Source organism: Cryptomeria japonica, unplaced genomic scaffold (assembly GCF_030272615.1).
Source record: "Cryptomeria japonica unplaced genomic scaffold, Sugi_1.0 HiC_scaffold_140, whole genome shotgun sequence".
Taxonomy (NCBI): Eukaryota; Viridiplantae; Streptophyta; class Pinopsida; order Cupressales; family Cupressaceae; genus Cryptomeria; species Cryptomeria japonica.
Window position 1 is genome coordinate 210,001 of NW_026728962.1, and position 15,000 is coordinate 225,000.

Here is a 15,000-nt window from a genome sequence, read left to right on the forward strand (position 1 = left end):
TCGGACCCCGGTTTGCCCCGGGTGCGCACCTCGCGTGCACCTTGGTGCGCACACCTTGGCTGGGTTGCGCGGCCTGGTGGGCACCATGGTGCGCACCAAGGAGCGCTCCGAAGTGTGCTCCAAGGTGCGGCGTGCACGAAGTCGGAGCCCGGTTTGCCCCGGGTACGCACCTCGCGTGCACCTTCGCCGGGGTGGGCACCTCGGCTGGGTTGCGCGCCCTGGTGCGCACCAAGGAGCGCTCCGAAGTGTGCTCCAAGGTGCGGCGTGCACGAAGTCGGAGCCCGGTTTGCCCCGGGTGCGCACCTTCGCCGCGGTGCGCACCATGGCGTGCACGAAGTCGGAGCCCGGTTTGCCCCGGGTGCGCACCTCGCGTGCACCTTCGGCGGGGTTGCGCGCCCTGGTGGGCACCATGGTGCGCACCAAGGAGCGCTCCGAAGTGTGCTCCAAGGTGCGGCGTGCACGAAGTCGGAGCCCGGTTTGCCCCGGGTGCGCACCTCGCGTGCACCTTCGGCGGGGTTGCGCGCCCTGGTGGGCACCATGGTGCGCACCAAGGAGCGCTCCGAAGTGTGCTCCAAGGTGCGGCGTGCACGAAGTCGGAGCCCGGTTTGCCCCGGGTGCGCACCTCGCGTGCACCTTCGCCGCGGTGGGCACCATGGCGTGCACGAAGTCGGAGCCCGGTTTGCCCCGGGTGCGCACCTCGCGTGCACCTTCGCCGGGGTGGGCACCTCGGCTGGGTTGCGCGCCCTGGTGCGCACCAAGGAGCGCTCCGAAGTGTGCTCCAAGGTGCGGCGTGCACGAAGTCGGAGCCCGGTTTGCCCCGGGTGCGCACCTCGCGTGCACCTTCGCCAGGGTGGGCACCTCGGTGCGCACACCTTCTCAATGTTTTCTTGCCTTTTCTGGAAATTGGTGAAGGCAGCGCATCAAAGGTGCGCACCTCGGTGTGCTCCGAGGTGCGAACCCGAGAGCGCTCCGAGGTGCCCACGAAGTCGAAAGTCGGGTTAATTGCATTGTTTTCCCCGGGTGCGCTCCGAGGTGCGCAACATCGGCGCGCACCAAGGAGGGCTCCGAAGTGTGCTCCAAGGTGCGCACGATGGCGTGCACCTCTGGTGCGCACGATTCGGAGCTCGGTTTGACCGGGGTGCGCACACCTTGGCTGGGTTGCGCACCTTTTGTGCGCTCCAAGGTGCGCACGAAGTCGGAGCTCGGTTTGCCCCGGGTGCGCACCTTCGCCAGGGTGCGCACCTTGATGCGCACGCCTTGGCTGGGCTGCGCACCTTGGTGGGCGCCATGGTGCGCACCTTTCGTGCGCTCCAAGGTGCGCACGAAGTCGGAGCTCGGTTTGCCCCGGGTGCGCACCTTGGTGGGCGCCATGGTGCACTCCGAGGTGCCCAAGATTGGTGCGCACCAAGGAGCGCTCCGAAGTGCGCTCCAAGGTGCGCGCGAAGTCGAAAGTTGGGTTAATTGTCCGGTTTGCCTCGGGTGCGCACCTTGCGTGCACCTTCGCCAGGGTGGGCGCCTTGGTGCGCACACCTTGGCTGGGCTGCGCACACCTTGGCACCCGCGTTTCCTTCATTTTAAATTTTTTTTTTTTACAATCTCTCAAGTGGGAAATTCTATAATCTCAACTTTTTTTGCCTTTTCAGGAAACTTTTGAATGGAGCGCATCATTGGTGCGCTCCGAAGTGTGCTCCAAAGCTCTCTCCAGCTGCGTGCACCTGCCCCGGCCGCGCACCCGGCCCCGCCCAGCTTCGCTCACCTGTCCCGGGCGTCTGGTGCGGAACCTTAGAGTAAGAAACATCACCGTGCACCTTGGCCAACGTGCGCGACTCGACCGAGCGCGCACTGGCCGAGGTGCACACCGATTTCACCTGGGTGCGCGCGCAGCACCTCGGGCGCACCGGGGTGCGCGCACAACGCCCGGGTTGCACCGTGGCCTGTGTGCTCGGGGCGCCTCGGGTGCGCGCTCGGTGTCGCCCCCGCGCGCGCGGTAGTGCGGGCAGCGCACCCCGGCCCGGCCCGGCCCCGACGAGAACGCAAACGGGCAAAAGGTTTATTCAAATAGCATTGCGACGCCCGGCGAAAAACTAAAAAAGGGTGCAACACCGGGACTTCCCGGGAGGTCACCCATCCCAGTACTACTCCGGCCCAAGCGCGCTTAACTGCGGAGTTCTGATGGGATCCGGTGCACTAACGCTGGTATGATCGCACCCGTTATGAGCTTGTCGCAGTGTGTACTTAGCAAACCGCGACCCACGTGCGAATCCACCCCGGCCACCCACCCCCGTCGAGGTGCACACCCTCCCTCGCGAAGTGCGCCCCGTTCGCCAAGTGTGAGCCCTGCCCGGGTGCGCGCACCTTGCTAGGGCGTCGGGTGTGCACCCGGCCCGGCCTACGTGCGTGCACCTGGAGGGGGCGTCGTGTGCGTGCAGTGTCCCGTCTGCAACGCGGTGCCCACACACCACCTCGGGCGCAACGACCTGCGCTCACATGTGGGCCGAGTGCACCTTGGTGCATGTTCGGGGCGCCTCGGGTGCACGCTCGATCTTGCCCCGGTGCACCAAGGCGCTCGGTTTGCCCCGGGTGCGCACTTGGTGCAAGGTGGGCACCCAAAATAGGGATCAAGCACCAAAACACAAGTTTCGGGATGCAAAATGGGACCCAAGGACCACAAATGCGTTCCAAGACCCATGATGGGTCCACGAGAACAAAAATGTGTTCCGAGACTTAATAAACAAATATTGGGTTTTAGGAGAAGAAACATGCTCTGATGCCCAAAACGAGAATCGACCCCGAAAAGGCCACAGGCCAAAAGTGGGATGCGAGACAAAAAAAAATGGGACCCGAGGACCAAAATTGGGTTCCCAGGTCGAAGACAGGGCAACCGGACAAGAAACGACCTCTAAGGCTCGAAATGAGTCCCGACGACTAAAACTTGACAAGAAGCACCCATCAGGCACCCAACTCGACACCCATGGGATGCCGACCCACCCGGGCTTCCACCTAGCACACCTTGGCACCCACCCACCCTCGCACCCAACCTCGCACCCAACTTAGCACCTTTGAACCCACATTGGCACTCACCCTGACCCTGGCACCTTGGAACCCACATTGGCACTCACCTTGACCCTGGCACCCACCTTTGCACTCACCTTGGGACCCACCCTGGCTCCCACCTCGGCACCCACCCAGACACCCACCTTGGTTCCTTGGCACCCACCTTGGATCCTTGGCACCCACCCCGACACCCACCTTGGCACGCAACTTGGCTACTTGCCACCCACCTTGGCTCCTTGACGCCCACCCCGACAACCACCCCGTGACCTACCCTGGCTAGGGTTGGTGCACACCCACCCTGGTGCCCACCTTGGCACCCACCCTATGACCCACCTTGGCACGCACCTTAGTACCCACCCCGTTACCCACCCTAGGACCCACCCCGTGACCCACCTTGGCCAGGGTGGGTGCACCCACCCTGGTGCCCACCTTGGCACCCACCCATCCTAGCACCCAGCCTGTGACCGGGCTTGGAACCCAACCTTGCACCCGCACCCGTCTTGGCCAGTGTGGGTGCGCACCCATCCTGGCACCCACGTTGTGACACACCCTTTAACCCACGCACCCTAGCACCCACGTTGGCACCCACCTTGGAACCCAACCTAGCAACTTGGCACCCACCCCGTGACCCACCTTGGCATCCACCATAGCAGTCGCCGACTTGGCACCCACCTCGGCACCCACCTTGACACTTGTGGACCCACCTTGCCACTCACCCTAGCATCGACCCATCCTAGCACCCACCCTGGCACCTTTGCACCCTAGCACTCACCCATCCTAGCACCTAACCTGTGACCCACCTTGACACTCACCCTCGCACCCACCTTGGAACCCAACCTAGCACCCACCCACCCTGACACCAACCCTAGCACCTACCCACCCTTGCACCCACCCTGTGACCCATCTTGGCACCCACCCATCCTACCACTCAACCTATCACCCACCTTCTCACCCACCTTGGCATCCACCTTAGCACCCACCCACACTGGCACCTTGGCACCCACCTCGGGCAAGGTGGGTGCACACCCACCCTGGCACCCAATTTAGAACCCACCGAGCATGTTACCCACCTTGGCACCCACATTGCAGCCCACCCTAGTACCCACCCTATGACCCACATTGGCATCCACACCCTAGCACCCAGGCACCTCGACACCCGCCTTGACACCCACCCTAGCACTGAACCTGTGACCCACCTTGGAACTCACCCTAGAACCCACCCACCCTGTGAACCACCTTGGCATCCACCTTAGCACCCACCCACCTTGGCACCCACTCTAGCACTCACCCATCCTAACACCCAACTTGTTACCCACCTTGGCACCCGCCCTCGCGTCCACCTTGAAACCCACCCTAGCACCCACCCACGCAGGAGCCCACCTTGGCACCCAACCTAACACCCACGCATCCTGGCACCCAACTTGTGACCCACCTTGGAACCCACCCTAGTACCCACCTTTGAACCCACTATATCACCAACCCACCTTGGCACCCACCCTATGACCCTCTTTGGAATCCACCCTAGCACGCACCCACCCTGGCACCCACCATGGAGCGCACCCTAGCACCCACCCACCTCGGCACGCACCTCAACACCCACCTTGGTGTGCGCACTGCGCCAACCTCTCAAAGACCCTATGTGGTGCGCTCCAAAGTGTACACCTTTGGTGCGCTCCAAGGTGCGCACCTTTGGTGCACACCGAGGTGCACACCAAAGTGTGCACCGAGGTGAGCACCAAAGTGCACTCCAGGGTGCACACCAAGGCGTGCACCTTTGGTGCGGTCAATGCAAACGAATTCGGAAGTTGGGGTCGATGTCCTAATCGCTGCTGCAGACTACACGTATGAGAATCGGACAAATAGCTTTATATAGGGGAGGTGTTGCGTTTGATGGGTCGACTCCCCTGGTTGTGTGCACTGCACCAACTTCAAAGACCCTGTCTTGTTTAAGAAGTCAAAAGTTGGGGTGGATGTCCTAATCATTGCTGCAGTCTACGCATGTATGAGAATCAGACAAATAGCTTATATAGGGGAGGTGTTGCATTCGGTGGGTTGACTCCCCTGGTTGTGCGCACTGCGCCAACCTCAAAGACCCCGCATAGCAGAAGAAGTCGGAAGTCGGATTTTGGTGAGCACCAAGGCGTGCACCTTTGGTGCGGTCAACGCAGACGAATTCAGAAGTTGGGGTGGATGTCCTAATCGTTGTTGCAGGCTACACATGTATGAGAATCAGACAAATAGCTTATATAGGGGAGGTGTTGGGTTTGATGGGTCAACTCCCTTGGTTGTGCGCATTACGCCAACCTCAAAGACCTTGTTTTCGTTAAGAAGTCAAAAGTTGGGGTCAATGTCCTAATGGCTCCTGCAGGCTACACATGTATGAGAATCGGACAAATAGCTTATATAGGGGAGGTGTTGGGTTTGATGGGTCGACTCCCCTGGTTGTGCGCATTACGTCAACCTCAAAGACCTTGTTTTCGTTAAGAAGTCAAAAGTTGGGGTCGATGTCCTAATTGCTCCTGTAGACTACACATGTATGAGAATCAGACAAATAGCTTATATAGGGGAGGTGTTGGGTTTGATGGGTTGACTCCCCTAGTTGTTCGCATTACACCAACCTCAAAGACCTTGTTTTCGTTTAGAAGCCGAAAGTTGGGGTCGATGTCCTAATTGCTCCTGCAGGCTACGCATGTATGAGAATCAGACAAATAGCTTATATAGGGGAGGTGTTGGGTTTGATGGGTCGACTCCCCTGGTTGTGCGCATTGCGCCAACCTCAAAGACCCTGCATTGCGGATGAAGTCGAAAGTCAGAGTTTGGTGTGCTACAAGGTGTGGTCGAAGGTGCTCACCTAGGTGTGCACCTTTGGAGCACAGGAAAAGTGCCCTCCAAAAGTGCGCACCTTTGGAGTGCACAAAAGTGCCCTCCAAAAGTGCGCACCTTTGGAGCGCAGAAAAGTGCCCTCCAAAAAGTGCCCTCCAAAAGTGCGCACCTTTGGAGCGCAGAAAAGTGCCCTCCAAAAAGTGCCCTCCAAAAGTGCGCACCTTTGGAGCGCAGAAAAGTGCCCTCCAAAAAGTGCCCTCCAAAAGTGCGCACCTTTGGAGCGCAGAAAAGTGCCCTCCAAAAAGTGCCCTCCAAAAGTGCGCACCTTTGGAGCGCAGAAAAGTGCCCTCCAAAAAGTGCCCTCCAAAAGTGCGCACCTTTGGAGCGCAGAAAAGTGCCCTCCAAAAAGTGCCCTCCAAAAGTGCGCACCTTTGGAGCGCAGAAAAGTGCCCTCCAAAAAGTGCCCTCCAAAAGTGCGCACCTTTGGAGCGCAGAAAAGTGCCCTCCAAAAAGTGCCCTCCAAAAGTGCGCACCTTTGGAGCGCAGAAAAGTGCCCTCCAAAAGTGCGCACCTTTGGAGCGCACAAAAGTGCCCTCCAAAAGTGCGCACTTTTGGTGCGCACCAAGGCGCTGGTTCGGTCGTTGCAGGCGAGTTCGGAAGTTGGGGTCGATGTCCTGAGCGGAGGTGCAAACTACACAGGTGTCGGAATCGGACAAATAGCTTATATAGGGGAGGTGTATGCTTCGATGGGTCGACTCCCCAGGTTGAGCGCACCGCGCCAACCTCAAAGACCCTACGGTATGGATGAAGTCGGAAGTTGGGTCCGATGACCGATTCGATTAGTAGGTATGCTCATGAGGTCGGAATTTGGGTCCGATGACCTGCCATGTGCAGGAAGGCGAATGTTGACACTGTGCGTTGCAAGGTGCACACCAAGGCGCTGGTGCGGTCTTTTTAGTCGAGTTCGGAAGTTGGGGTCGATGTCCTGATCGGAGGTGCAAGCTACACAGGTGTGGGAATCGGACAAATAGCTTATATAGGGGAGGTGTATGCTTCGTTGGGTCGACTCCCCGGGTTGAGCGCACCGCGCCAACCTCAAAGACCCTACGGTATGGATGAAGTCGGAAGTTGGGTCCGATGACCGATTCGATATGTAGGCATACTCGCGAGGTCGGAATTTGGGTCCGATGACCTGCCACGTGCAGGAAGGCGAATGTTGGCACTGTGCGTTGCAAGGTGCGCACCAAGGCGCTGGTTCGGTCGTTGGAGGCGAGTTCGGAAGTTGGGGTCGATGTCTTGATCGGAGGTGCAAACTACACAGGTGTGGGAATCGGACAAATAGCTTATATAGGGGAGGTGTATGCTTCGTTGGGTCGACTCCCCGGGTTGAGCGCACCGCGCCAACCTCAAAGACCCTACGGTATGGATGAAGTCGGAAGTTGGGTCCGATGACCGATTCGATATGTAGGCATACTCGCGAGGTCGGAATTTGGGTCCGATGACCTGCCATGTGCAGGAAGGCGAATGTTGGGACTGTGCGTCGCAAGGTGCGCACCAAGGCGCTGGTGCCGTCGTTGCAGTCGAGTTCGGAAGTTGGGGTCGATGTCCTGGTCAGAGGTGCAAACTACACAGGTGTGGGAATCGGACAAATAGCTTATATAGGGGAGGTGTATGCTTCGATGGGTCGACTCCCTGGGTTGAGCGCACCGCGCCAACCTCAAAGACCCTACAGTATGGATGAAGTCGGAAGTTGGGTCCGATGACCGATTCGATACGTAGGCATATTGGCGAGGTCTGAATTTGTGTCCGATGACCTGCCATGCGCAGGAAGGCGGAATTTGGGTCCGATGACCGAGTTGATGGCGTGCCATGCGCAGAAAGGCGGAATTTGGGTCCGATGACCGAGTTGATGTTGATGGCCCGCCATGCACAGGAAGGCGGAATTTGGGTCCGATGACCGATTTGAAGGCGTGCCATACGCAAAAAGGCGGAGTTTGGGTCCGATGACCGAGTTGATATTGATGGCCCGCCATGCGCAGGAAGGCGGAATTTGGGTCCGATGACCTGACATACGCATGGAGTCCGACTCGGGGGCCGATGTTCGATTCGATGACTTGCATTGTGGGTAAAGTCGGAAGTTGTGGTCTTTGACCCGATTCGATGACCAGACTTCGGCTGCTTGAGAATCGGACAAATAACTTATATAGGGGAGGTAGTGTTCTCGAGCATCCTCCCCCCGTGCCCGTTTATGTCGATTGATGCTGGTGCTCGACTGGTTGGAGCGCTCGGATGCAAAAATCTTGCACCAGGATTTATCGATTGTGATGGACACGGCAAGTCTCCTGATTGCTATGCAGGAGCTCATCGTGAATCTCTATGCGGCCTTGGTATGGACTCGACCTGCGGAATGGTTCGGCAATGGTAGTCGCTCCAACACGTCCTTGCAATGGCCACAGAGGTGATTCGACTAGAGCTCCAGTCTAGCTTTTGGGTTGCTTGGCGGACTGGTATAGCCGCGATCGAGTTCCGGCCATGAACGTTTTAGATAGCTCTTGGGCTTTCTGGGACGGAAGTCGGAAGTTTGGGCTGTTGTCCGATTTGATGACCATTCTTCGGATGTGTGAGAATCGGACAAATAACTTATATAGGGGACTGTGTTGTCTCACGCAGCCCCCTCCGTGCCCCTCTATCTCGACCGATGTTGGTGCTTGAAAGGGTTGGGATCGCTCGGATTTATAAACGTGCACCACCATTTGTCGAGTGTGAGGGACGCGGCAGGTCTCCTAAATGCTATGCGGGCGCTCTCTGAGAATCTCTATCCGGCCTCGACACAGACTAGTCTTGCTGAATGGTTTGGCACTGGTAGTCGATCCAACACGTCGTTGTTGTGGCCGCCTAGGCGATTCGATTCGAGCCCCCGTCTAGCTTTTGGGTTGCTTGGCGGATTTTGCCCTATCCGCAAGTGAGCTCGGTCCCTAAACGTTCGAGAAACCCGATTGCTATGCGCCGACTCTCTTTCTTGCGAGCCTCCATCTAGCTTTTGGGTCTCTACGGAACGGAAGTCGGAATCTGGGACCGTTGTTTGATTCGACGAGGCAGACTACGGTTGTGCGAGAATCGGACAAATAACTTATATAGGGGAGGTGTTGACTGGAGCATTCTCCCCCGTGCCCCTCTAACTCGACCAATGCTGGCGCTCGAACGGTGGTAGCGCTCGGATTTTCATTGAGCGCCAGCATTGGTCGATTTAGAGGGGCATGCGAGATTCCCGAATGCTATGCGAGGGCTCTAACGGAAATGTCTATTGGTTTCGGTATGGATGCAATTGCGAGTGGTTCGGCAAAGGTAGTCGTTCCGATGCGTCCATGTCGTGGCCAAATCGATAATTCGATTTGAGCCCTCGTATAGCATTTGGGTCTCTCGATGTGATTCCGCATTCCAGTCCCTTTGGGCACTGCTTGAGCCGCATCCCAGGGGGTTCCCTTCCCAATAATCTGCCTCGCAACCCGATTGCTATGCGGTGAGGCTCCTCGGCCGCCTCGGAACTATCTGTGTATCAGACGCATCGCGGGATAAGGGGTTGGCAACGGTAGTCGCCCCAAGCGCGTCCGATGCTTGGACCATTCCGAGGCGGCCCTGAAGCCTCTTCCGTCTAGCCGTTGGGTCCTTCTCGCCGCATCCCTCGCCTCGCACCCCGATTGCTATGCGGTGAGGCTCCTCGGCCGCCTCGGAACTATCTGTGTATCGGACGCGTCGCGGGATAAGGGGTTGTCACTGGTAGTCGCCCCAAGCGCGTCCGATGCTTGGACCATTCCGAGGCGGCCCTGAAGCCTCTTCCGTCTAGCCGTTGGGTCCTTCTCGCCGCATCCCTCGCCTCGCACCCCGATTGCTATGCGGTGAGGCTCCTCGGCCGCCTCGGAACTATCTGTGTATCGGACGCGTCGCGGGATAAGGGGTTGTCATTGGTAGTCGCCCCAAGCGCGTCCGATGCTTGGACCATTCCGAGGCGGCCCTGAAGCCTCTTCCGTCTAGCCGTTGGGTCCTTCTCGCCGCATCCCTCGCCTCGCACCCCGATTGCTATGCGGTGAGGCTCCTCGGCCGCCTCGGAACTATCTGTGTATCGGACGCGTCGCGGGATAAGGGGTTGTCACTGGTAGTCGCCCCAAGCGCGTCCGATGCTTGGACCATTCCGAGGCGGCCCTGAAGCCTCTTCCGTCTAGCCGTTGGGTCCTTCTCGCCGCATCCCTCGCCTCGCACCCCGATTGCTATGCGGTGAGGCTCCTCGGCCGCCTCGGAACTATCTGTGTATCGGACGCGTCGCGGGATAAGGGGTTGTCACTGGTAGTCGCCCCAAGCGCGTTCGATGCTTGGACCATTCCGAGGCGGCCCTGAAGCCTCTTCCGTCTAGCCGTTGGGTCCTTCTCGCCGCATCCCTCGCCTCGCACCCCGATTGCTATGCGGTGAGGCTCCTCGGCCGCCTTGGAACTATCTGTGTATCGGACGCGTCGCGGGATAAGGGGTTGTCACTGGTAGTCGCCCCAAGCGCGTCCGATGCTTGGACCATTCCGAGGCGGACCCGAAGCCTCTTCCGTCTAGCCGTTGGGTCCTTCTCGCCGCATCCTTCGCCTCGCACCCCGATTGCTATGCGGTGAGGCTCCTCGGCCGCCTCGGAACTATCTGTGTATCGGACGCGTCGCGGGATAAGGGGTTGTCACTGGTAGTCGCCCCAAGCGCGTCCGATGCTTGGACCATTCCGAGGCGGACCCGAAGCCTCTTCCGTCTAGCCGTTGGGTCCTTCTCGCCGCATCCCTCGCCTCGCACCCCGATTGCTATGCGGTGAGGCTCCTCGGCCGCCTTGGAACTATCTGTGTATCGGACGCGTCGCGGGATAAGGGGTTGTCACTGGTAGTCGCCCCAAGCGCGTCCGATGCTTGGACCATTCCGAGGCGGACCCGAAGCCTCTTCCGTCTAGCCGTTGGGTCCTTCTCGCCGCATCCCTCGCCTCGCACCCCGATTGCTATGCGGTGAGGCTCCTCGGCCGCCTTGGAACTATCTGTGTATCGGACGCGTCGCGGGATAAGGGGTTGTCACTGGTAGTCGCCCCAAGCGCGTCCGATGCTTGGACCATTCCGAGGCGGACCCGAAGCCTCTTCCGTCTAGCCGTTGGGTCCTTCTCGCCGCATCCCTCGCCTCGCACCCCGATTGCTATGCGGTGAGGCTCCTCGGCCGCCTTGGAACTATCTGTGTATCGGACGCGTCGCGGGATAAGGGGTTGTCACTGGTAGTCGCCCCAAGCGCGTCCGATGCTTGGACCATTCCGAGGCGGCCCCGAAGCCTCTTCCGTGTAGCCGTTGGGTCCTTCTCGCCGCATCCCTCGCCTCGCACCCCGATTGCTATGCGGTGAGGCTCCTCGGCCGCCTTGGAACTATCTGTGTATCGGACGCGTCGCGGGATAAGGGGTTGTCACTGGTAGTCGCCCCAAGCGCGTCCGATGCTTGGACCATTCCGAGGCGGCCCCGAAGCCTCTTCCGTGTAGCCGTTGGGTCCTTCTCGCCGCATCCCTCGCCTCGCACCCCGATTGCTATGCGGTGAGGCTCCTCGGCCGCCTTGGAACTATCTGTGTATCGGACGCGTTGCGGGATAAGGGGTTGTCACTGGTAGTCGCCCCAAGCGCGTCCGATGCTTGGACCATTCCGAGGCGGACCTGAAGCCTCTTCCCTCTAGCCGTTGGGGCTTTCTCGCCGCATCCCTCGCCTCGCACCCCGATTGCTATGCTGTGAGGCTCCTCGGCCGCCTTGGAACTATCTGTGTATCGGACGCATCGCGGGATAAGGGGTTGGCAGTGGTAGTCGCCCCAAGCGCATCCGATGCTTGGACCATTCCGAGGCGGCCCTGCAGCCTCTTCCGTCTAGCCGTTGGGGCCATCTCGCCGCATCCCCCACCTCGCACCACGATTGCTATGCGGTGAGGCTCCTTGGCCGCCTCGGAACTATCTGTGTATCGGACGCATCGCGGGATAAGGGGTTGTCACTGGTAGTCGCCCCAAGCGCGTCCGATGCTTGGACTATTCCGAGGCGGCCCTGCAGCCTCTTCCGTCTAGCCGTTGGGGCCATCTCGCTGCATCCCCCACCTCCTCGGCCGCCTCGGAACTATCTGTGTATCGGACGCATCGCGGGATAAGGGGTTGGCAGTGGTAGTCGCCCCAAGCGCGTCCGATGCTTGGACTATTCCGAGGCAGCCCTGCAGCCTCTTCCGTCTAGCCTTTGGGGCCATCTCGCCGCATCCCTCGCCTCGCACCCCGATTGCTATGCGGTGAGGCTCCTCGGCCGCCTGGGAACTATCTTCGTATCGGACGCATCGCGGGATAAGGGGTTGTCACTGGTAGTCGCCCCAAGCGCGTCCGATGCTTGGACTATTCCGAGGCGGCCCTGTGGCCTCTTCCGTCTAGCCGTTGGGGCCATCTCGCCGCATCCCCCACCTCGCACCCCGATTGCTATGCGGTGAGGCTCTTCGGCCGCCTTGGAACTATCTTCGTATCGGACGCATCGCGGGATAAGGGGTTGTCACTGGTAGTGGCCCCAAGCGCGTCCGATGCTTGGACTATTCCGAGGCGGCCCTGCAGCCTCTTCCGTCTAGCCGTTGGGGCCATCTCGCCGCATCCCCCACCTCGCACCCCGATTGCTATGCGGTGAGGCTCCTCGGCCGCCTTGGAACTATCTTCGTATCGGACGCATCGCGGGATAAGGGGTTGTCACTGGTAGTCGCCCCAAGCGCGTCCGATGCTTGGACTATTCCGACGCAGCCCTGTGGCCTCTTCCGTCTAGCCGTTGGGGCCATCTCGCCGCATCCCCCACCTCGCACCCCGATTGCTATGCGGTGAGGCTCCTCGGCCGCCTTGGAACCATCTTCGTATCGGACGCATCGCGGGATAGGGGGCTGTCACTGGTAGTCGCCCCAAGCGTGTCCGATGCTTGGACCATTCCTAGGCGGCCCTGAAGCCTCTTCCGTCTAGCCGTTGGGGCCTTCCCGCCCCATCCCTCGCCTCGCACCCCCGATTGCTATGCGGTGAGGCTCCTCGGCCGCCTTGGAACCATCTGTGTATCGGACGCATCGCGGGATAAGGGGTTGGCACTGGCAGTCGCCCCAAGCGCGTCCGATGCTTGGACCATTCCGAGGTGGCCCTGAAGCCTCTTCCGTCTAGCCGTTGGGGCCTTCCCGCCCCATCCCTCGCCTCGCACCCCGATTGATATGCGGTGAGGCTCCTCGGCCGCCTTGGAACTATCTGTGTATCGGACGCATCGCGGGATAAGGGGTTGGCACTGGTAGTCGTCCCAATCGCATCCGATGCTTGGACCATTCCGAGGCGGCCCTGCAGCCTCTTCCGTTTAGCCGTCGGGGCCTTCCCGCCGCATCCCTCGCCTCGCATCCCGATTCCTATGCGGTGAGTCTTCTCGGCCGCCGCGGAACTATACCTGTTATTGCTACTGCATCCTTCGGCTGGTAACCTCCTCTGCCGCCTTGGAACGTTCTCTTTGTCGGACGCGTCGCGGGATAAGGGGTTGGCACTGGTAGTCGCCCCAAGCGCGCCCGATGCATAGACCGCTCCGAGTCGACCTTGCTTTCAGCCTCTCACATGCATAGACCTCTCTGAGTCGACCCTGCAGCCTCTCACGTTTAGCCTTTGGAATCTCGCCTCACAACATGATTGCTATCCTTGATGCATCCCTTGCCTCGAGCCCTGATTGCTTTCTTGGCTGCATCCCTCCTCTCCTCACAGCCCGGTTGTCATCACTGCTTCATCCGTCGCTTCATGCATTCTGGCTGCTGGGCCCTTCCCACCGCACACCTCGATTGCTATCTCTTCTGCATCACACACCCCGATTGCTATCTCTGCTACATCCCTCGGCTCTCACTTCTGCATCCTTCGCCTCACACCTCGATTGCTATCAATGCTGCATCCGTAACCTCACACCCCGATTGCTATGCGGGGAGGCTCCTTGGCCGCCTTGGAAATTTCTGTGTGTCGGACGCACCGCGGGATAAGGGGTTGGCACTGGTAGTCGCCCCAAGTGCGCCCGATTCTTAGACCGCTTCGAGGTGACCTCGTAGCCTCTTTCGTCCAGGCTTCCTGCCTTCAACGCCCTTTTTACACCTCGATTGCTATGCGCGGGCTCGTTGGCGTCTATCACCTCTCTGCGAAGAGTGGCACGATGATTGTTGGGGTAAATCGTAGCAGTCCGATCTCTGGCCTTGGGCCATTGTGAGGGCTGATCGATTTCCTGTGCGCATCTCGTGTTCGCCCAGTAACAGACTCGACGACTTGTAATCGGTCTTGTTCCCGATTGTTCCTGGAGGTAGTCTTCGGAACTCTTGGATTTGACCTGTCACTCGAACTGTCCTCTTCCGAGGATGCTTGTGTGTGTGTGCTTGTGCCATTTCCTTGGCGGTATTAACGAGATATTAAAGAGCGGAGTGAGCGCCTCGCCCAGCTATGTTTGGGGCTCTCACTCCCTTACCCGGTGTGCGACCGCTTTGCACGTAGGTTGCGGAGCATCGCGACTCTTTCGATGTTTGGCGGTTGTCTTCCGGTGATGCGTTGGTCCCGAAGTGCACGTTACTAGCATTTCTGCCATTGTTCTCGATCTTTGGCACGTTCCTTCGTTGCAATTGGATATATATCTCCGTTTATACGCGCAGGCTTCTCCCGCCTATTCAGCGCTGTCCCACTCTCAGCACTCTCGTGGTCTCCTTGGCTTCTCTCTCCCGTGAGCGAGCTCTCTTCTCGAGTCTTTTCCATGTCCCATGGAGGTTGCCTTGCGAAATTCGGGCACACAAACGTGACCGGATAAGAGCGGAATTGCCTATGAGGAGAAGCTCACCTTAGGGAGCAGCAATGCCGAGTGTTTCGACAGAGGGTAGAGGGGGCGTTGTTTGGGCGGTTGCACAAAAGAGTGCTACGTTTGCACTGAAGGTTGCTTCTTCGTCTCCGACGAACTCTTCGAGGCAAAAAAGCTTGTTTACGGGGTCGAGGTGGGACTGTTCGTGCGAGTTGCGCCACCAAAAGTGCGTAGGGGGCATATACCTGGGAAATGGATGTCTCTGAGTGGCCTTACTCGGTCGCGT

General features: G+C 59.3%; 1 non-coding gene across 1 annotated transcript; it reads right to left on the reverse strand.

Annotated features, from left to right (window-relative positions):
• Nucleotides 1-2,091: 2,091 nt before the first annotated feature.
• On the reverse strand, nucleotides 2,092-2,210 carry LOC131866339 (5S ribosomal RNA). Its single transcript, XR_009364958.1, has one exon. It is a non-coding gene; the product is annotated as a 5S ribosomal RNA (ribosomal RNA).
• Between the last annotated feature and the right edge of the window lie 12,790 nt (nucleotides 2,211-15,000).